This window comes from Astyanax mexicanus, chromosome 24, assembly GCF_023375975.1.
Source record: "Astyanax mexicanus isolate ESR-SI-001 chromosome 24, AstMex3_surface, whole genome shotgun sequence".
Classification (NCBI taxonomy): Eukaryota; Metazoa; Chordata; class Actinopteri; order Characiformes; family Acestrorhamphidae; genus Astyanax; species Astyanax mexicanus.
The window spans coordinates 19,854,970-19,878,708 of record NC_064431.1 but is presented as its reverse complement, the minus strand read 5'-3'; the positions used below and the strand labels follow the sequence as shown (position 1 = coordinate 19,878,708).

Below are 23,739 nucleotides of genomic sequence, written 5' to 3'. Positions count from 1 at the left end.
TAAAATCTACTCAATTACAGTAACTTGAGTAAATGTAATTCATTACTTTCCACCTCTGGTAAGGTGTATGGTATGTATGTAAGTTTGTGTAAGTGTATGTATAACTGTGTGCCCAGATATGGATTGGCACTCTGTTCTGGGTAAATGCTGTAGTGTTGGATGCAGTCCTCTAGGTGGACGGTGGTTTCTGGTTGAGAGTACGCTGTGCGCTATTGGATGCTGCCTCTCACCGGTGTGTGAATTAGTGTAAAAAAAGGGTTTCTAGAAAGGCGCTATATAAGTCGAACTTTATCATTCATTTATACATCATTCAAGAGAACACAGCTCTTCCACTGTTCTTCTACAGCTCAACACTGGTGGGCTTTTTACACCTCTAGCCCATGCGAGTTAGGGGGTGTTACGGGGTCTCCACAAACATTTTGGACATGTCTACAGGAGTAATACCTTCTTCCAGCTCCTGCAGGTTAAAGACTGGCTTTAGTTTAAGAAGAGAAAAGAGGGAAAGAGCCCTCCATCCATCATCCACAGCATCCAGACTTACGGCGCCTCTAGATCTGATATACGAGCTCCTCCACGGCTCTGGGTTCATCCTACCAACAGAACAGACCTAGAGAAGAGAGAAAAAGAGGAGAGATAGGAAAGAGAGAAAGACAGAGACAGTAAAAAAAAGAGAGAACGCAGTGAGAGGTAAAGGCAGGAAAATATGGGCACCAAAAAGAAAAGACATAGAGGCATAGATACTGTAGATATAAAGGCAGAGAGAAAGAGATAAAAAGAGATAGAATCAGAAGGAGAAATGACAAAAATGGGATGGAGAGAGCTGTAAAGGTAAAGAGCGAGTGATAGTGATAGAGAAATATATATAATATATATTAATAAATATATATTTTTATATATATATAAAAAATACAATTAAAAGAATGGGATGACAGAGAAAGGAAAAAGCAAAAAATAGAGAAAGAGGACAAAAGAAAGAAAGAAAGAGACATGTAAGCAGAGAGACAGATAGAGAGTCGAGAGAGAGTTAAAAGAACAAGATGGAAGAATAGAGAGATATATAAGAGGATAGAGAAAAATAGAGGATAGAGGAGAGGCAGAGGAATGAAGAGAGATAAAAGAAGGAGAAATATAGGCAAATAAAGAAAATAGAGGATGAATATGAAGGTATTACGGAAGGTTAAGTGAAAGAGAGAGCCGAAGAGACGTGAGAAAAAAGGAGAGAGAGTGAAAGTAGAATAGAAAGAAGAGAAAATAAATAGAATGAAGAGAATAAAAATGAGACAGAAGGTAGGGAAGAAAGATGAGGTGGTGAAAAGGGAGGATGAGAGAGAAAGAGTGTGATAGACAGAGAAAGAGAAGAGACAGATAGATGGGCTGAAATAAAAAAACAAATCAAGATAGAAACAGACAGAGAGAATAAAATAAGAAAGTAAGAAAGAGAAGAGAGAGTGGAGAAGGAGAGAGAAATGGTACAAATTAAAAATAAAAAGAAGAAATTCAAAGAACAGGATAAGGGAAAGAGAGAAAGAGAGATAGACAGAGAGAGAAAAATATAAGAAAGGGAGAAAAGAAAGAGAAAGATAATGACTGAAAAATAAAAAGAAGATGAAATACAGAGAAACAGATAAAGTGAGAGATAGAGGGAGAGAGAGAGAGATAAATATAATAGTAAGAAGGGAATAAGAAAAAGGGAATAATGAGATACAAACTAAGGAAAAGAGATAAGGCAGAGAAAGGGAAAACAAGAGAGAGATATAGCTGAAAGAGAAAAAAGCAAGGTTAGAGGCAGAGAGAATATAAAAGAATAAAATGAGAAAAAAAGAAAGGAAGGAGAGTGTGGAGAAGAAGATGCTCCTCGAGAAAAGGGATAGAGTGAGAGGGGGAGAATAGGAAAAAGAGAAAGGGAACGACTAAAAAAATAAAAGAAGATGAAATACAGGCAGAAAGAGTAAGATAATAGAAAAAGAGAAAGTGAGAGATTGAGAGAAAGAGCAGGAGACAGAAAGAGAGAGAGAGGGGAGAGGAGAGAATGAGAAAGAGAACGACTAAAAAAATTCAAAAAGAAGATGAAATACAGGCAGAAAGAGTAAGATAAAGGGAAAAGAGAAAAAGTGTGTGAGAGAGAGAGAGAGAGAGAGACAGAGAGTGAAAGAGAGAAAGAGAATGACTAAAAAATAAAAAAGTGAGAGCTAGAGAGAGATAGTGAGAGATTGAGCAAGAGACATAGAAAGGGGGAGAAAAGGAGGAAAAGAGAAAGGGAACGACTGAAAAATAAAACGAAGACGAAATACAAGCAGAGAGAGTAAGATAATGAGAATAGAGAAGAAGTGAGAGAAAGAGAAAGAGAGAGAGTGTGTGAGAGAGGGAGAAAGAGAGAGAGTGTGTGAGAGAGAGAGTGTGTGAGAGAGAGAGAGAGAGAGAGAGAGAGGGATAAAGAGAGAGGGAGAGAGAGAGAGAGAGAGAGATAGGCTCATTACAGCAGCGCTGGAGTGTGACAAACACAAATCGGCTGCTGGGTCCCGGAGAGAGCCGCAGCTGACTGAGACAGAACTGTGACTGCATTTGTGTCAACGCCAGGGCCCTGTGCCACACACACACACACACACACACACACAAATACACACATGAGTGGCTGCACACAATAACACCTTCACAACGCTGCTATGAAAATCCATCAGCGGAGCCGGTGCTACATCAGTACGCTCACTACAACATGAAATATGTTCCCATATCTCTCACATGTTTTATCTGCACTACAAAGAGTGTGATAGATAGTAGTGTGTGTGTGTGTGTGGGGTTACACATTTGCCATTTCACTAAGCAAGAATTATGGAGCATCCGGCAAACATTCATAATTCATCAAACCTAATGATACACAATGTATCATTATATACATTATATACATGTAATTGATTACAGTGTTAGAATAAAAGTATACGTTAAATTGGGAAAACTGTTAATTAATGCACATGAAAGGAGGTTTTATAGTACTCAGTTTGACGCCTCTAGATTTAATACAAGATATAATAAGAGATACGGTTGTGCATGAAGGCATGCAGGTCCTGTATGGGATCCTGATACACGCAAATGTTGTAGCCTTGCCTGTAGATCCTGCATGGTCTTGCCGAAGCTGGTGCCGAAGTTGGATCCATAAAAATGCTTGATTTGCAATAAATCGGGGACCTGAAAGACCAAGGAATTGTTGCAATCTGGCAAAGTCATTCCTGGGAAACCCTTGCTGTGTGTGGGTGAGCATTATTCTGCTGAAAAGATCTTAGTCAAAATCGTGATTTGAATGCACAAGATTTTTCAAGCGCAATCGTGTTTTTCATTTGCAATCTTGTGTGTGAAGATGCAGCCTGCTCTTTTGGAGATGCATCAAGATGTTGACATCATGGCTCACGTGCCGCATCACGTTTGTAGTCCGTAGAGTGCTGGGGATTATAGTCTCAGCGGAAATGAATGTCTTATGTATGTCTTAAAATTTACAGGGGTTGGACAATGAAACTGAAACACCTGGTTTTAGACCGCAATAATTTATTGTGGTGACGGACAGTTCTGGTGGAAACAGGAGAATTCTGCCGTGATTTGATCAGCCGTGGTTTTATGTTTTTTGGATACAATCCAGGTTAGCAACCGAACATCCCTTTCAGACAGCTTCCTCCTGAGTCCACAGTTAATCCTGTTGGATGTGGTTGGTCCTTCTTGGTGGTATGCTGACATTACCCTGGATACTCTGGCTCTTGATACATCACAAAGACTTGCTGTCTTGGTCACAGATGCGCCAGCAAGACGTGCACCAACAATTTGTCCTCTTTTGAACTCTGGTATGTCACCCATAATGTTGTGTGCATTGCAATATTTTGAGCAGAACTGTGCTCTTACCCTGCTAATTGAACCTTCACACTCTGCTCTTACTAGTGCAATGTGCAATTAATGAAGATTGGCCACCAGGCTGCTCCAATTTAGCCATGAAACCTCCCACACTACAATGACAGGAGTTTCAGTTTCATTGTCCAACCCCTGTATATCTGATCTTTTAGTTCTGTCCATTAATAAATAAAAGCCCTGGGAATAGTTTATGTGGAAAGAAGTTTATAATTATATTTGATACATATAACCACTAATACAGGTTAAGGGTTTAATAACATTGCAACATCAAAGCAGGATTGATGCCCAGGATTAAAACATTCGCCATGTTACCTCTATATTCAGCCCCAACTGTCATTGAATCCTAGGTAAGGATTTATAAGCTAAAGATGATACTTGTTTTCATGTTTATGACATGACTGCAAACGAAGGAGATGGTTGCCGCCTGATGGACAGTTTGGATGACGGGCAATTTTTTAAACAACAATAACTTTGCAATTTGCTGTGGATAAGAGCATCTGCCAAATAGTGCAAATATAAATCAATTTCCAGTGAGCATAAACATCATTATAATACAAATAAGGCAGAAGGACCTTTAACTATGTCACAGTAATTGTGGACCAATAGGATATTTATAGACAAGGCGCATCACACATTTGCACGTTTGCAAAATGTAGCAGTGTAATTGCAGTACATTATCCAGCATAATAAAAGTCCATTTATTTCTCTTATCTCTTGAGTCACATTAACACATATCTTACAAATACAGTTAAAAAAAGACAAAATAAACATATTTGCATGTCTTAATGGGCTTCATATTTGCACTACTTACTGTTTAACCTCTTAGAATCTGTATGTACTGTCACATTAAACATTAACTTCAAAGGGCCTAAAACAAATCCCTGGGGGACTCCACTCCACAAAATGCGACACTCTAAACAAAACAGTAACCAAGAAATAATTCACAATATTTCCTGCATCGCGATTAAAAACCCAATAATAAACCAGGGTTCACAGGATTAATGAAGCCTTTGGTGGGAATGATATTTGCTGCAATGACAGCAAGCAAGTCACTATAGTGCAAATGACCCACGCCGTCTCTTCAGTCATGCTGACTGCTTCAGTATGCGCCCACGCCACCAAAAGGTCAGCCGGTCCATTACGGAAAATTGCACATGCCAAGACGGTACCTGTCATGTTCTTTAATTGCTCGGCTGAAGAGGAAAAACAGCTTGTATTATTGCCATTCAATCCCTCTCGTTTTGAAAAGATCCAAGCTATGTTTTTCCTACGATTTATCATCAACTGTCAAACATAGAGGAATTTTTCAGATCTGTGTTGGTATGCAATTTAGACCATTCAGAAATGATGGCTCTCATTCCACATATCCTTGGTATTTTCTTAATTCATCTTTTCATCGCCTTGTTCACTACTTCCTGGTCAGGTTTCATGGTATGCATAGATGGCGGGCAATGAATCAAAACAACCATCAACAACCAACTTCTCAAAGTCTGTCAAGTAGGCAAAATGTCCTTGAGTGCGTTGTAGGGGTAAGTCCGATAGTCAGTATTGTCTCACCAAGAACTGCCTTTTAAGGTCATGCCACACCTTCTCAATCAAACTCAGGTCAGGACTTTGACTAGGCCTCTCCAAAGTCTTCATTTTGTTTTCCTCAAGCTATTCCAAAGTGGACTTGCTGCTGTGTTTTGGATCATTGTCCTGCTGCAGCACCCAAGTGGACTTCAGCTTGAGGTCCCAAACAATTGGCCGGACATTCTCCTTTAAGATTTTTGTGGTAGACAGCACAATTCAGGGTTCAATTTACCACAGTAAGTCTTCCAGGTCCTAAAGCAGCAAAACAGCCCCGTCACACTACCACCACCATGTTTTAATGCTGGTATGATGTTATTTTAATAAAATGGTGTGTCACTTCTATTCCTGATATAACATGATGACACGCACCTTGCAAAAAGTTAAACATTTGTCTCATCACTTCCAAAAATCTTGTGGATCTTCAAGTTGTTGTCTGGCAAAACTAAGACAAGCCTTTGTGTTCTTTTTGTTCAGCGATGGTTTTCATATTGGCACTCTGCCATGCAGGCCCAGTTCACTGAGGCACTGACCTTCACTGAGAAAAGTTGGCCTGCAGTCCTTTGGATGTTGTTCTGGGTTGTATGTTTGCCTAGTATTTAAATTTGAGCAAGTGCAAAAATATTACAAATCAGGAAGGGGATAAAAACTTTATCACACCACTGTACACTACCCAAAAGTAGCTTTTAAGAGCCTTTTTATAGAGAAGCAGGTTAATTAAGTTAAGAAAAAAACATACAGTTGAATGGAGGCTATGGCACCCCGTTGGGCGCCATTATCCTGGATAAAAGATGAGATATGATTAGGCATGGCTCAGGGCATTTAAATTCCACATGGCATCCTGAAGCACATTTACCCACAGATGTTGCAGCTGGGCCTGTAGGTCCTGCACACCTGTAGGGTGCTAAATAAAGGCTCCTATAAATTCTTGATTAGCAATTAGAAAATTGGTGATGGGTAGTCCAAGGAAGTGTTGCAATCTGGCAGAGACATTACCGTGAAACCCTTGCTGGGTATGGACAAGCATTCTCCTGCTGAAAGATGCCTGTTGGAAGCCCTGTCGTGAGTATCTGCAGGATTATCTACACATACAGTGTACCACAAAAGTGAGTACACCGTTCACATTTCTGCAGATATCTAAGTATATCTTTTTTTTGGGACATTACTGACAAAACAACACTTTGACACAATGAAAAGTAGTCTGTGTGCAGCTTATATAACACTGTAAATTTATTCTTCCCTCAAAATATCTCGATATATAGCCATTAATGTTTAAACCACCGGCAACAAAAGTGAGTACACCCCTCAGTGAAAGTTCCTGAAGTGTCAATATTTTGTGTGGCCACCATTATTTTCCAGAACTGCCTTAATTCTCCTGGGCATGGAGTTTACCAGAGCTTCACAGGTTGCCATTAGAATGCTTTTCCACTCCTCCATGATGATATCACGGAGCTGGCGGATATCCAAGAAGTTGCACTCCTCCACCTTCTGCTTGAGGATGCCAAGGATGTTCTATAGAACCCAGTGTTCTATTGGGTTTAGATCTGGAGACATGCTTGGCCGACTGTGTCAAAGTGTCATTTTGTCAGAGTTGGCCCATGAAAAGATATACTTAAATACAGTATCTGCAGAAATGTAAGGGGTGTACTCACTTTTGTGATACACTGTATCACTGTTAGTGTACCTAGTATTACTACTAAGGATTACCGACTGTCACATGTCATTTGATGGTTCCTCTGGGTCTGCTCTTCCCTCATTGCCCCTGAAATAATTTTCTCTGATGCAATGTCACAATCTCCTGCCCGGCACCATCTAAACCCAAACAGGAAAAGGCCTCCTGCCATTCGATTCCACAGCTCCACACTCAACCTACCCTGAAATATAGCTCTGTGTCGCCACGCCGTCCAATCAGGCAGGAGAGCGATGGAGGAGAGACCAGGGTTAAGCAGGACTTTCTCAAGCATACAGCCTGGTGCTGAGCCCTGGCGCCATCCAATATCTACACTGCCCTGTCTCCACCTCTCTCTCTCTCTCTCTCTCTCTCTCTCTCTCAACCTCTCTTTCTCTTAATACACATACTCTTTTCATCATTATTTCTTTCTGGTCCTTTATATCTTTCTGGCTTTCTGTCTCTCTATCCTTCCTCCCATTATCCTTGCTCTCTCTCTTCCAGGTTTCCTTTCTTTTTTATTCCAGCTTTCTTTCTTTTTTTTCTATCAGTCCTTTCCCCTTTCTAGATCTTGCTTTCTCTTTCATATACTGTATGTTGCTCTATTTTCTTTCTTCACCCCTTTCTCTCTCTTTATCCACAGCTCTATGCTTCTATTATCATCTCTACTACTTCCTCCTCCTGACTTTCTCATTTTCTGATTATACCTTCTTCATCCCTTTCCATCTCAATAACCTTCTTTTGTTTGGTTCGTCTAGTCTTTCTTCTCCCTTCCTTTTCTACTCTCTGTCTCTCTAAGCCTCAAAGAAGGCACCCAGCTGCTCCTGCCGAGGAGCAAATCATCTTTTGTCCGTTCAAATAGACATCAGAGCCGTAATGGTGAAGCATGTGTTATCGACCAAACGCTCCCTCACCGAGCGCCACCGAGAGAATGGGGGCCAAATTGGCCCCAGACAGCAAAGCTGAGCGAACTGTGATCCAGCTCACCCTGTGATTCAGCATCAAGTGAAGTCTCTTCACACAGAAAGATGGTGCAGGACGTCTGGAACCACGCTGGCCTTCTCTTTCCATGGCCACGGGAATACTGACCACGATCTGGATCAGGGCTGATCAATCTTCTGGCTCGGAAGTACCGCATGGTCACTGCCCGGGAAATGTACCAGGAGAATTCTTTTAATTATATCCATAAGAAGTGACAGTTTTCTCATGTCAGAAGAAGAAATCAAAGGCAACCTGAAAGAAATCGATGAAAATAAAAAAAATTACAGTGACAGTTCAGAAACCAGTCCTTTATAGTGTCATCAATGGTGACTGTTGGCAGAGTCCCAAGGAGAAAGGTTTAGTGATCTTGACATGACTTGTTCTGGTGCTTTTTGAGGCCAAAATAAAGACATAACTTGTCTGATACTGTATCAAGGTCATAGGTTCAGTGTCCACAAAATCTGGCTCCCATTTTGAGAGATCTACTGATACTGTAATGGTAAAATGCACTTGGACCCCAAGAATTGCCACTTTGCCACCAGTGTAATTCCTACAGGGTTCTCACGTACTGTAGCTCACATAGCAGTGACCACATGACCACATGACCACAACTGACATTCCAAATTCCTTTTGCCGTGTCCCATGGAAGCTGCCCAGGCAATGCCTTAGGAGTATTCTTACAAGCATCCACACGAAAAGTGACAATTTCCTCTTGCCAAGAGAAGAAATCAAAGGCGAGATGAGAATAAAAATCACGGAAAATCATGAAAATGACAAGTGACAGTTCAGAGACCAGTCCCTTGTACTGTCATTATACGTTGTGGTCTGGTGGCACTGTCTAAAAGAGAAGAGTTTACTGATCTTGACATGACAGATCTGGTGCTTTCTGAGAATAAAATATATCATCTTTTGAGAATCTATCAGTCTAGAATCTCTGTCTACATTAGGAAATCTACTTATCCAATAATGGTAAAATGTGCTTGGACCCTTAGAAACACCACTTGCAAGGTAATTTCTATAGGGCTCCCACATACAATATGGGAGCAATATGAAAAAATAACCAAGATATAAAAGAGGTAACAGGGCAAATACTTTACCAAGGTCAAAAGATCAATATGCATAACATGTGGCAAGCATCTTTTTTTGAGAACCCACAAATAACAGTCTAAAATCTCTGCTAATATGGGTTGATGTACTGACTACAATTTGCAGTGGAATTGCTATAGTGTTTTACAGGTTATAACCCTGTGGGGTTAAAAGGGCTTCAATATCATGAAAAAAACTACATTGGCATGCCAAAAGCCATGGGACACAGGATCAAGTTGACAAAAGATGAGTAGACGAAGAAAAAGAACGTACACGTGATGTTGGAAAACAAGAGCAGGCCAAATCTAACCTTATTCAAGGAGGAATCCAGTAAACTTCCTGTTATCCAGAAAAAAACAGGTTATTTTTTGCAAATCATCTTCTTCTGAGAACCCTTGAGATTCTCTCAGTATAAAATCTCTGCCAATATTAGGTGTTTTACTGACTACACCATAATTCTAAAATTCGTTTGGACCCCAAGGATCGACATTTGTAATTCAATCGTAGTAGAGTTTTACAGGTTATAACCCTATAGTGTTATAAGTGTTTTATATATATTAGTATTACATAAAGCTACACTACTGACATGCCAAAAGTCATTAGGGCATGGAAAGTAGTATCATATCCCATTACTTTGGAGATCTGTTGTTCATCAGTAAAAAATCTGATTGGCTGTGATAGGAAAACTTGAATCCTCTGGATTATATTCCAGAGGTTTTCAATTGGGTAAAATCAAGGAAAAACATCATCATTTGGTGGTCTCTTATTTTTTTTTTCCAGAACTGTATGTATGTAGACTACCGGTCAAAAGTTTGAAATCTGAACATCATTACCATCATGTTGAAGCTGGATGACCACCATAGCTATCATGATGAAGCTGGTTGGTCAGAATGACCAACAAGATGAATCTGGTCATAGTAGATCATCAATCTTGTTGGTCATGCTTTCTTACCAGCTTGAACAAGGATGTCAGCATGTGGCAGGAAGTTGCCTTTACTTATGACAGGGAAGTTGGGTGTGTTTCATGCCATTTAGGATAATTACAGACAAACATTGCGTTTGACACCATGGCTTAATCAATGAGTCTTTGAGTCATGTCCACTACGGAAGTCCCACAGATGTGTGTCTTCCCAAGAGTCTTCGGTGTTTGTGTGTCGGGGGGGGGGGGGGCGGGTTGGGGGGGGGGGCAGTTGATGGAGTTAGTGGTTGTAGTGATGGCTGTGGTGGGACTCAATGTTGCTGCATCGTCTATGGAAGCAAGGACAATTGCCGCCCTGTTTTGGTGGCAAAGGAGCAAGTGATCATGAAATAGCAGTTTCCACATTTCTAAGCAAAATAAACAGAGAGCAAATTAAGAGAGAGAGAGAGAGAGAGAGAGAAAGCGCAAGAGTGCAAGACAGCATGCACAAGTAAGGGTGAGCAAGGGGAATATGAACAAGGAATAAAAGAGAAAGAAAGAGAGGCTGCTTAGAAAGGGAGAAATGGATAGTCTGAAAGTGAGAGAGTGAGAGACTAAGAGAAGAGGAAGGTGGAGAGAGAGAAGGAGAGATAGTGGGAGATTGCGCAAGAGAAAGACTCTGGCTCGAGAGCTAAGAGGACGGCATTTGCCTCCACTTTGTCTATGCCGCTCAAGCTGGCTAGGCGCTGACAGTAACAGTTGCTTGCGCGAGAGTGAGCGAGGGAGAGAAGGACAGAGAGAGAGGAGAGAGAGAGAAAATGGTACAGCGAGTGAGTGACTGAGTGAGCGGGCGAGTGAGAGGAGAGAGAGGGAGAGCGTGAGAGTGAGAGAGTGAGCAGAGGAGAGAGAGAGAGAGAAAAAGAGAGAGAGCGAGAGCAGTACAGATCCATCCTTCGTAGCACGCCTACACAGTGTCAGTAATAAAGATACACTGCTTCAGGTCGGAGGGCTGAAGACAAGTCCGTGAACGGAATCCTGGGAGACGTTCGGAACGCCGAGTGGGAACGCCGCGAAGGAGACAGGTTGATTGAATAAAGGTTGGAAAAGAAAAGAAGATCTGGAGAGCGTCAGAGGAAAGAGAGCAGAAGGCGAAGAAGAGGCGAAGAGGAGACGTCTGCAAAGTGTCTGCGATGCACGTAGACGTTCCCTGGCATGCAACGGTAAGGAAGTTTATCTCTGGCTTGCTTAATAAGTTGAACGAGCGACTGCTGCAAAAGAGCATACAAATGTTTTTTCGGAGGTGCAATGCAGCATGCATGGAGGGAACGATGACAATAGACGAGTAGACGATGGAAAAGGACGAACGTGTGATGAAGGGACATGCAGAAAAAGATGGAAAACAAGTGCAGGCAAGATCTAACCTTCAAACATTCCAGGAGGAATCCAGTTAAGGTCCTGTTATCTGGAAAAGGCAGCATTCGATTAAATGCACCACAATTTGGGAATAGTTTGGGATATCTGCAGAAATGAGCCTCTAATTAAGAGCTCTCAGACTTGGGAATAGTTTGGGATATCTGCAAAAATGAGCCTCTGATTAAGAGCTCTCAGATTTGGGAATAGTTCGGAATGATTTAGGGAAAACAAGCCTTCATTTGGGTGTCTCTGACTTGGGAATAGTTTGGGATATCTACAAAAATGAAGATCTGATTAAGGGCTCTCCGATTTGGGAATAGTTTGGGATATCTACAAAAATGAAGATCTGATTAAGGGCTCCCCGATTTGGGAATAGTTTGGGATATCTACAAAAATGAAGATCTGATTAAGGGCTCTCCGATTTGGGAATAGTTTGGGATATCTACAAAAATGAAGATCTGATTAAGGGCTCCCCGATTTGGGAATAGTTTGGGATATCTAGAAAAATGAGGCTCTGATTAAGGACTCTTCAATTTGGGAATAGTTTGGGATATCTGGAAAAATAAGCTTCCAATTAGGGATACTTGCATTTGGGAATAGTTTAGGATATCTCGGAAAAGGACCTTACAATTAGGGTATCCCTGATTTGGGAATAGTTTAGTGCGTTGTGATGGAACGGTTGTCGAAATTCTGTGCACATCAGAGTGGAGCAGTCCTGATTTTTCCATCAACTTGGCAGTGGCGAGAGGGGCGTGCTTGGTGTCGCATTGAAATTCAGTGGCCGAAGCGTGCTCGGGAAAACAAGGCTGCTGTGGGGTACCACAGTGTGTGTGTATGTGTGTGTGTGTGTGTGAGCGCATGTGCGTGAACTGTAGGATGCATCTGTCATTTCATTGAAGTGATCAGCATCCAACTACCCCCCACAACACTCCCCTCCACCTCTCTCTATCTCTCTTTCTCTATTAGTCTGTCTCTCTCTACATCAGTCTCTCTCTCTGTTTCTCTCTCACTCTCTCTCTCTCTTTATCAGTCTCTCCGAGCCTCTCTCGCCCCCCTGCTGTCGCTCCCTCCTTTCCCCTGTTGCTATCTAGCTGGATGTGCCCACATTGCTTGGCGACTCTGTTGGCGCAGTCGCTGCTTTAGCTTTTGCCAAGCTCTCTCTCTCTCTTTCTCTCTCTCCATCTCTCTCTTTTTTACTCTATCTCTCTCTCTTGTCCTCCCCCGCAAGCCCCTCCAAGGGGGGCTAAGCTGGAGGTGTTTATCCCTTCCTTGCCCGTCCATGTGCAGGCAGTGTGTGTGTGTGTGAGGAGGGGGTGTCATGTTGGATGCTTGGGCTCACACACGTGAGCGGGCTGGCAGGCATCGGGCACACTATTGCTGCATGTGCGTTACAATAGGGGACAGGCTGTTCGGCGGACAGGAAGTGTGTGTGTGCAGATTAATTAGTGTGCTATTACACTGTATATCAATATATTAACAATACATTAACCATTCTGCACTTCTATATTAACTTATACCACATAACATGTTATGCACTAGCATTGAATAATACTGTATATCTGTGTATCTTAAGTCGACCTACTGTTTTATAAAGGTGGGCTAGTGTCATGGCCTATGGATGGTAAAGAATGCTGCACTGACATGTGGGTTGTGTGTCTGGACTTCTCCTGCTAGGTCTCTTGTCGCTAGTCACCGTTCGCATGGACAATTTTAGCCAGATGCTGCCGGTCACAATCATTATCCCCCACTGCACTGCACTGTCCACTGTGGGTGGTAATATTAACCTTATATGCTATTCCAGGTAACCATGTGAAATGAAATGTCCCATCCATCTGGCACCCACTATCAGGCCTGGTTCCAACTAAATATACAGCTCTTTATCAAAATAAGAGAATTTTCAAAAATTATGAGTTTGAACTTTGATTTTACCAAATTGAAAACCTCTGGAATATAATCAAGAGGAAGATGGATGATCACATCCATCAAACCAAGCTGAACTGCTTGAATTTTTGCACAAGGAGTGGCATAAAAATATCCAAAAGCAATGTGTAAGACTAGTGGAGGAGAACATGCAAAAGATCCATGCAAACTGTGATTAAAAAACAGGGTTATTTTATTCCACCAAATATTGTGAACATTGTGAATATGGACTTGTTTTCTTTGCATTATTTGAGGTTTGAAAACACTGCATCTTTTTTGTTATTTCAGCCATTTCTCATTTTCTGCAAATAAATGCTCCAAATCAAAATATCTTATTTGTTACTTGGGAGAAGTGTTGTCTGTAGTTTATAGAATAAAACAACAATTTTACTCAAACATATACCTATAAATAGCAAAATCAGAGAAACTGATTCAGAAACTGAAGTTGCCTCTTAATTTATTTTTTTCCAGAGCTGTATATATACATATTTGTAAATTAATACTAAAGTCATCCAGACTATGAAGGAACACATAAGGAATCATGTAGTAACTTAAAAGTAATAGTCTACTGTGGAGCATTTTGGTGGCTCTTATCTGGAGTTCTGTTGACTTGAGGTTTCTAAAGGCTAGTAACTGTGATGCACTTATTCTGTGCAACAGAGGGAACTCTGGGTCTTGCTTTCCTGGGGCAGTCCTGATGAGAGCTAGTTTCATCATAATAAAATTTCTTAACTATGTTTTCTTTAGTTGAATACGTCTTGCCATGATGTGGATTAGAACATTACTCAAATAGGACTATTCACTGTATACCTGTAACTCTACCTCTTCACAACCTTCAGAACTAATGGACTCAAACATTACCATTAAGAGGCAAGAAGTCATTCAAGTCATTAACTCTTGATAAGTTCAGCACAGCTGTTAACTGAAAGCTCACATTCCAGGTGACTCTACTTTATAAAACTGACTGAGAAAATCCAGCCAAGATGTGCAAAGCTGTCTCAATCTAAACAAGTGTTTTTTTTTTTAATAACTAATTAAGTCCCATTACTTTTGCCATTAAAGTAAGTCAGTAAAGTAAACTTGTCTAACTAGCACACTCACTGTATTTTAAGGAGTCTACAACAGGTCAGACGGATGACCTCAAAGTTTACATTTCAATTTGGAGCGCATCTACTCGCCTCATAAAACTCTACCAAGCAATAAATGAATTAATGGCTAATAAGTCGTAGCACAGAATTAAACACATGGCTTGGCCTGCCAAGTAGGCTGGAAAGATAATTGCATCGTTTGTTCAGCGCAATGTTGATTAGCCTTCAGTCCTGTGTATGACTACGATTATAGGAGGCAAATATGCATTTATTTTTTGCATGACGAAGCTTGACTCTGGCATGGACTTCATTACTGTAAACACTATTGTCAATATAATTCCTCATCATTTGGTGGAAAGATGCCCTGTGGTGCATTGTTCAGTGATAAGGTAAAACTGGATTGCAGGAGACTGCTGGAGTGAGACAAATGGAAGAGTGTTCAATGGTGTCCTGCAAAATAAAGTCACACCATTTATTTTTACACTGTTTAAACAACAAAATATAAATATAACGTCCTTCAACTTCTTTAACTTTAAGAGACAGTTTCCCAGTTGGGGATTAAGCTTAGTCATAGACTATGTATTATCTTGTGAATGTAAAAACTCCATTTAAAAATACTGTGCAGTCCAAAGCTAGGCCTTAGCTCATATAGAAGCAAACAGCTAATATTTATGTAAAGATAGAGAAGAAGCCACGCCCCTCTGTTTGTGTTTTCTTCTTAGCCCCTCCCTAAGAGACAAGACAATGTCCAAAACACTGCCCACACAGCACTGTGGGTAGGTGTTATCATTTTAACACACACACATCAGGCAGGTTTAGCAAGGTTGTATAGTATGCATGGTGTTAGCCATGATGCAGACAAAACAGTCGCGTTTGAAAGTGTTCGAATGGGTTAGCCACAATGCTAACAGTCAGGATCAGCAGGGTAGGAGCCCTGCGAGTAACAAACACAACAGCTGTCCTCAAAAGGTTTGGTGCTGTTGTTAATAGCAGTGATGCTAATAGCTGGTCTTGGTAAGGCTGAAACAGCAGTGCTAACAAGCACAAAAACTGAGTTTGAAAGGATTAAAATGGGTTAGTCACAATACTAACAGTCAGGATTAGCATGAATAGAGCAATGGTCTTTGTAGGGTTGAAGCCGCAATGCTAACAAGCACAAAACCTGGGTCTGAACGGGTTCAAATAAGTTAGCCAACGCCATGATGCTGATCTCCGCATGGTTGGAGGCGCAATGCTAACAGACACAACATTTGGGTTTCAAAGGTATTCAATGGGTTAGCCACAATTTTAACAGTCAGTCTCAGCAGGGTAGGGTCCATAATACTAACATGTGCTGGTCTCTGCAGGGTTGAAGCTGCAATGCTAACAAGCATAAAACCTGGGTTTGAAAGGGTTCAGATGGGTTATCCACATTGCTAACAGTCAGTCTCAGCAGGGTTGGAGTCGTGATGCTAACTTAGCAAGGTTGAAGTGGACGAAAGGGAGGAGGAAGAATGCGTGGCCTAATTTGTTTAAGCATTTACTGGTAGCAAATACATAGTTCTCCTTTAAGGACAACAATATTATCACCTAAATAAAAATGATTTCCATTGGTTAGTTACCTAATTATTAGGTATTTTTCATAGCAATTTCTGTACACAAGGTGTATTGCCAATAGAATAGGACTCCCTGGAACAGATAACCTGTATCTTCCCTTCTGTGGAAAATCTGGGTTGCCTGGAATGATGACACTCCTTCTCACACTTTTGGGAAGGCCTGAGTTGAGGAGACAGGGATAGCTTGTTGCTAAATGTATTTAATTTCTTACAGTAAAAGTAGCTTTGGACTGCAAAGTAGTTTTTTCCATTAAAAATATATAGTCTATGACTAAGTAAAAATCCCTGGTGAGTGGGATTATAAAAGCCCCCAGGCCAGATGTAATTTCATGAACATCTTACAAAGTCACCTTTATAACTCTTGAATCTTTGGTTGAACATTTTTCTCTTTTCTCTGTTGTTTACATCTGAGGTCTACGGGCAGCTCCAAAACGTCATTAGCGCTTATTAAACCGCACCCCCCCGCCGTCTTCCAACCCCCCTCCTCACCCCAAACCCCTGCCTCCATTGTGAAACCTCGAACGTCTTCATATCTCGCTCCGAGCTCCTGCGGCTCCAAGCTCTAAATCAGCTCTTGTGCCACGACCGTGCAGGAGACCAATTCATTTAGATGCTCGAGGTGGAGCCGATCCTGAGGTCTCCATCTACTCAACACGAGCTCGGCTAATTAGCAGATACCTCCCGCCTGGCTAAAGATGTTAAGTGCGAAGCTACGCCACACTGAGCTCAATCACTTTGTACGCCAAGCGCCCGCCTCTAGCTGAGCTGCGGGAGGAACAGGAGGAACAACAGTAAACATTTCAGATTCGTCTTCAAAGGTTCTCTGAGAAATAATCCTTTGGATGGAACAGATCCAGCCAGAGACTACTTCTACTGAGGCCTGTTGCGACAAGAACCACGAGAGACTATGTTTAACAACACTGAGCCTGTAAATATTATATATAGCGTTAATTCTGGCAATGTCTACTTTAATCAGTTGTTCATTTCATAGTAGCTCAAACATCTTATAGTACATGAATATTGCGGACAACACGTTCAGGGTAGTGCATTAAAAAGGACCAAGCAATAACTTTAGATAGATTCTGTTATCGTGATGCACAATTAGTGCTGTGAAGCAATAAAAAAATATATATATAATTAATTACATGCTCTGTGATCAGTTCATCTAAATTAATTGCAATTATAACTTTTTGCTAAGAAAGTATAACATTCTAGGCTATTATTTATTTAGTTTGATGTACCTTTTTTCGCCTAGAAAGTAAATTTTTTAGAATTTATAAAATATGTCCTAGAGTAACTCTAATACATTTTAATACAAATGACATATTAAAATATGCCAGCCCTGCTTAAAATGTGTCAGGGACAAGCAGAAATAAGACAAGCATGGATACAATAAAATACAGACAACATTACAAGAATGGTGAGACAGTCCAGGTCAATAACAAGGCAAGGCAAAACTGCAGTTGAAATACAAAATAGGTCAAACACAGAATAAACAATACACCGGTAAAGTAAATGCTTTGTATAGATGAAAAGAAGTGAAGTGCATGGGTATTAAAACGAATGGGAACAGGTGAAATCAATACTCAGGTGATTGTGGTATGGGAGGTGTTATGTGATCAGTCATGTTAGGGAGTGAATGGGTGAAGTATGTGTTTGCTGCATTCTGGGCAATGGAGTCCAGAGCTGGGTAGACACAGATAATTGGTAGACACAGATGCAAGAGGAAAGGGAGCACCTTCAGCGCCATGTGTGACAAAATGCTTAAAAATGAGATGCAAATATTATTATTAACAGAATTCAGACGCTAGACCACATTTATATTAAAAGTTTACTTAGTAAAGTCCAAATACGACAAAACAGCTGGATATTCTTTGTTACTTTTAGTATATATCTTTTAATTAACGTAATCAAAATGGTGGATTAGCCAAAAAAAGCTAACCGGTGATGCTAACTGTTTTTAAACTAAATTAATGGCCGATGTTTAAAGCTAAATGGATAGCACTGTGCTGGATAGATTAGTAGATTCTGCTGTTTGATTTAATAAGTACATTATCATGTAGAAATAACTGATTTTTATGTTTGATAGCAGAATGATGTTACTCAAAATTCAATGAAAAAAAAAGACAATTCCATGCTATCTTTATTGTCTCAAAAATAAAAATAAAAAATCTACTATTCTACTATATTGTAAGTAGTTTGGTCTAAACTTAGGAATGTAAGTGATTGACAGGCAGCCTTGGCTGAAATAGATTGGGTGTCTGTATTTAGTGGAGAAGCTGAGTTGTACTCGGCATGTCAGCTAATGTTTTATATTGGTTGCTTTTGGTTGTATGTGTAATTTATTTTTACTAGTAATTGATAAAATGATCAGGATTTTATCATCAGAAATTAAGGAAACATTGCTGAGTTAAAACACTTGCAGCTTTTGTCAGCAGAGCTTCAGCCAGTAGATTCCTGTTTGAAGTGTGCAGTCTGTATCTGTGTTTGTTTTGGCCAGAGACTGTTAAAAAGATGGACGCCGTGTCGCCGTTCCCATTCATTCAATAAAAATGAAGCCAAAATCTTCTGCCATGTTGGCGATCCTGAAACCCGATTCTGCGCAGTAGAGACCAGAGGAGGGAGAAAGACTGTGGAGAGGCCGCCTACTCATTTAAATAACCCCGCCCCTGAGGGCTGCCTCCACAGAGCTATACACAGTGTATGGTCCCACCCATACAGTCATTGGTCCCACACCGGCTAGGTGTTACCCAGCCCTTTTTACAATAACCACACCTTTTTGAATAGAGATGAATAACATTCAAAATAAAATAAATCTGTGGGGATATAAAAATTTGACAATATAAGCAGAGGTTACACTAGCTGATAAACTTAAATAAAGGAGGTAGAATTACAGTATATTGGAAAAAAACGTGATTTAAAGTTGTCTGTTTTGCCATTGAAACCTATGGGGATGGGTGGGGTTACACAGCTTTCTGTAAGCAAACAGCAGGGGGCGCCCGACCTGTGGTGGCTTCACTTTTGAGAGACGATGCTCTGTCCAGCTATACACAGTCTATAGTTTTGGCCTCTGACTCCACCTGCTGCTGGTTCTCCAGCACTTACCCCACCCTGAGGTGGCTAGAACACAACAGTGAGTGAGCTTGGAAGCTAGCAAGCAGGCTGAATTTCTTAAACGCCTAAAATGCCTCGGCATGTCTCAAAAAAGCTCAGTGAACAAAGGAGGAAGGAATAAAATAAAATAAGAGTGAATATTGGCAGTGAATTTGAAAAGTGAAGAAGACCTAGAGCTTAAAAAAACTACAAGACCGATGCCGAGCTGCTACTTTTCTCCTCAGCAGGTAAGCTAACTGGCTAATAAGCTAACTTAGTCAGGTAATTTATCACAACCAGTAAGTTAGCTTACTAGAGACTGGTGTTTAAATTAATTTTAAAAAATGAGTGTTCTCATTCATATCAGTGGTCTTTGTGCAGCTGGAATTACAAGGCAGACAGTGCCTGAGAGAGATAGATAGCTTAGCATAGTTAGCTAAAGTGATCTGGACTCTGCTGGCTATGCTGGTATTTCTCCTCCACTCTCCCTCTCTCTCATCCTCTCAGTTCTCTGCATCTCCTACCAGTCTAAACTGGCTTTGCTTGACAGCAGTGAGGGCTGAGTGATGGGCTGAGGAGGGATGTGGAATAGCAAGAGCAGTTTTGTTAAAAGATTCATCAACTGGATAGAGGGGTACATTACTAATATCAAAGGTAAGTTTAGGTTTTAGCTAACCCAGCTAATGCTACATAGCTAGCTAAGCTAGCTGACTTTTCCAAGCATTAAACAGCATTTAAATTAGCAGCATGAATGGCTTATAAAAATTACGTTTGTGGTAAATTATTGTTGTTGTAAAGCCTGAATGGTAGGATAATGTAGCTATAAGCTGTATGTAATGGTAAATGCTTACAGTTTAAATTAACTTTAGCTGTAGTACTGACAACAACATTGGGTCATTTTAGGTAGTGCTAAATAGCTAATGCCGCTAGCCCAACGCTTGCTAGCGTGCCGCTAATGCTGTGAGCCCAACTCAACAGCGCTGCTAATGTTGCTAGCCCAACGCTAGCTAGCATGTTGCTAATTCCAGCATTAGCTTCTATATATATATATATATATATATATATATATATATATATATATAGCCTCGTTTTTCACTCAGGAATTTTCTAAAATTATATTTTATATATTTTTGGAGCAGTGTTTTTTTTGATGTATGCATTAAATGCTGTTTGAGAAACAGACAGAAGCAGCTTTTTCAGCCTTACCGTGCGTCCACACCGAACGCGACGCGAGCGACAAAGCAGCCGGAAGTCATTCATTTTCAATGAGAGTGAGCGACACTGGGCGATAGGCAGCGACGCGATACTGCAGACAATGGATTTTAAGGAACAGTTTCATATGCAAGAGATCGAGATCTATAATATTTCACAAAGAACAAGAAAAAGTGGATTTTAGTGGAGACCTTTAATGACCCGGTTGTCAGTGCTAATGCTAGCTCCCCACACTGCAGATTGTCCTTGAGGCCTGTTTTTTTTTTTTTTTTTTTGCTGCTGTTGTTGTTTTTTTATCGTTGCATCTTCGTAAAAAAAAAAGAGCAGCTGGGATGTTTAGCGATGTCTTGATTGTGCAGGTAAGTGAGCACCAAACGTGAGATGTCGGAGTTCTCTCGCTAACATCTGGTAAATCCTCCCTGTGTTAGCACCATTAATGACAGGGGGTGGTGGTGGTGTGGTGGTGGATGAATAGAGGGAGGGGAGCAGATGCCTAGCGGTAAGAAAAAGTGAGAGAGAGATAGAGCGAGGGAGAGAGAGTCTTCATACAGATGAGCGGAGTCAATAAAGACAGATGTTTCAATGATTAGGACGTTGCGACAGGCTAGTTTGCCTTAGCAGATGTAGCTGTTGTCTCACACGGGTGCCACTTTGACTAACAGCAGCCGGGTCAATGGTGCCTATCGATCGGCGGCGCGGGAAAAAAAAACTGCCTGGTGTTACTTACTGTATGCAAACGGCCCACTCATCCGTCATGGATGGAGAGCATGATGGCGAGCTTTGGCCATATGGAGATGCATGAGGCTGGCATCGGGGGCTAGTTTAACACTCAATCACAATTCCAGTGCTGTCCCAGTCCCTTAATTGCCGTTATTCCACTTTAGCGCCTGGAATTGGTCCCTGTGGACTTAAAAGTGTTCCCAATTATTGTATTAATGGCTTTTTAAAGCAAAATAAAATGAACAGCAAATACGTTCAGTTGTTGAACCCAGAAGCATTTAGGTAATGTGGTCTAGGGTAGGGCTGCAACGATTAGTCGATATAATTGACAATGTCGATTAATAAAATTTGTCGACTACAAATTTATTTGTCGACTAATCGTTAATTTGTAAGACTTCCGCATTACACAAAGTTCTGAGAACAAAAACGCAATGGGAGATGGGTAAATGGTTCACTTGCACAATTTATACTCAACTCCAAACGTGGCCAAACACAACAGATTACATATTTACTTAGTAAATATCAGTCAGTACGTTCCACATTTAAACGTATAGACATTTAAGTGCCCTTTAAATCTCATGTCCAGCTGTTTCTATTGTTTTTAGAGGTGAAGGACATGGCAGAAATAATCATTGACTCATCGACTAATCGAAAAAATAATCATCAGATAATCATTAGTTGCAGCCCTAGTCTAGGGTTAAATTTGAGGGCATATAACAAAATAATAAGGTTTTAGCAAAAGCAGCACATTCTAGGATGACAATGGGGCTGACATTATCTCTTCTTACTGACTACACTTCAACTTCAACTTCACTTGCCATTCCTGATTAACCCTTTAATGAATTAATTATGACATCATGAATTCTCCAAACAGTTTTTCTTCTTTTATGCTGACAAAATGTATATTTTTTTAGCATTTAAATGCACTCATGCACTCAACTGAAGAAAAAAAATCTATAAATAAATGAATGAAGTAAAACAGAAACTTTAATGCTGCAGAACAAATATTATCCGTAGAGGTGCGTTTCACAAAAATCCCAGAAGCTGATAGATTTTTGACCTTTGATTTGACCGACATGAATCAATAATTGTAAACCTGATTTACATAGAAAGTAATGACTTGAATAACTGTTCATTTCAGTGATTACTATGCTTAAAAGGGTTAAAAATGGGTGGGATGCTACTGGATATGTCATCAACACTCCCTGGCTACCATGACTGGACAGGACTCAGACACACGCAGATGCAGTTTAAGAACCTAATAAAGAAATTAAATAAAGTAGGGGCAAAGAGAGATGTCAAAACGAGCAAGGCCTGTAAATGGCAACAAGAGGGAAGAAACATACCATAAACATACCAGAAACAGTCCAAGGGTCATACTCAGCAATGCAAAATAGTAAGTCGGAGATGCAAAACAAAGTCACATAAGAGAGAGATTATACGGGCAATGGATAAACCTTTTTTTTAGTTGAGTGGAGAACCAACAACACTCGACGAGGAGTGAGTGAAGTGCAGGTGTTTATATACTGGGGTAAACAGGTGTAATCAATATTCAGGTGATAAGCTTCTATATGTGCTGCTTATCTATTTAAATTTTGAATAGTTTATCATCATTTATAAGCATTGCAATCTGACACTAACTCTTGGGTGCAACTGTTTTTTTGCATCTATATCTTTGACAATGAGTGGATTTGAAAAAAGAGCTTGTCTCGTGACTTTTGGCATGTCAGTGTAGTTTTGCGTATTTCTCACTTTTTTTATTCCTCTGACCTTTCGGTTACCTATGCGTGTCTCTCACACACTCTCTCTATCTACCTAACTCTTTCTCTCTCTCTTTCTCTCTCTCTCTCTTTCTATACCTCTCTCGCTCTCTGAGTCAGGCTTGGTTTTGACGCCCAGAGGCAAGGGCTCACTTCTGGCTGCTAGGAAACAGCACTTCTGCAAATGAACTGTATATATGTGTGTGTAGTGTATGTGTGTGTAGAGTGTGTGTGTGTGTGCGTGTGTTTGGCTTGTAGGCGCTGTTAGGTGTCACCTCTGGTCCTGGTTTGGAGTCACAGGCGTCACAGACACCTGTCTAACAGAGAGAGAGAAAAACACACATCCTGTCACAACAAAGTCCATCACACGACACACTGCCAGACACCTCCAGCCGTCTCTATATATATATATATATATATATATATATATATATATATGGTGTTCTCACACACACATACAGTACATATGTCAAACTGAAAGACACCTATTGACTGTAAATAACCAAGCATGGACAGTGTTTAAAAAAATCAGGTCTACCGCCTCTGCTGGCTGGTTGCAGTATGACATGTAGCATTACCCATGTTCCCTTTTGTTTTGTACTTTTTTTTGTCACTGTTACAGTTTTTCTCAGTCGCTCTGATGCATTTCCCAAATCAGAATTAATATTTGCACCACAGTGTGGGCATTTATCAAAACAGTTTTTACAATCAGCACCACATAATGGATGAGCAGCTAATGCTCGTACCTCACACTAAATCCTTAGTTCATGCTCCAAAGGTACATATTTATGTCATTGTACTAATCAGAGTCATTAGAATGAAAAGTTCTTTAGTCATCGATTAC

At 40.6% G+C, this 23,739-nt stretch overlaps 1 protein-coding gene across 10 annotated transcripts in view; it reads left to right on the top strand.

Annotated features, from left to right (window-relative positions):
- Window positions 1–23,739, top strand: part of lrrn2 (leucine rich repeat neuronal 2) — a 176,645-nt gene that overhangs the window by 49,977 nt on the left and 102,929 nt on the right. For 7 of the 10 annotated variants that reach the window (XM_049471954.1, XM_049471956.1, XM_049471953.1 and 4 more), the window contains exon 1: window positions 10,795–11,314. The exons of 1 other annotated variant lie outside the window; for it this stretch is intronic. The gene's annotated coding sequence lies outside the window, so the exon portion shown is untranslated. Of the gene's footprint in view, window positions 1–10,794; window positions 11,315–19,161; window positions 19,452–23,739 lie in introns of those variants that run through there. 2 more of the 10 variants (XM_049471959.1, XM_049471957.1) reach the window with 1 other exon arrangement.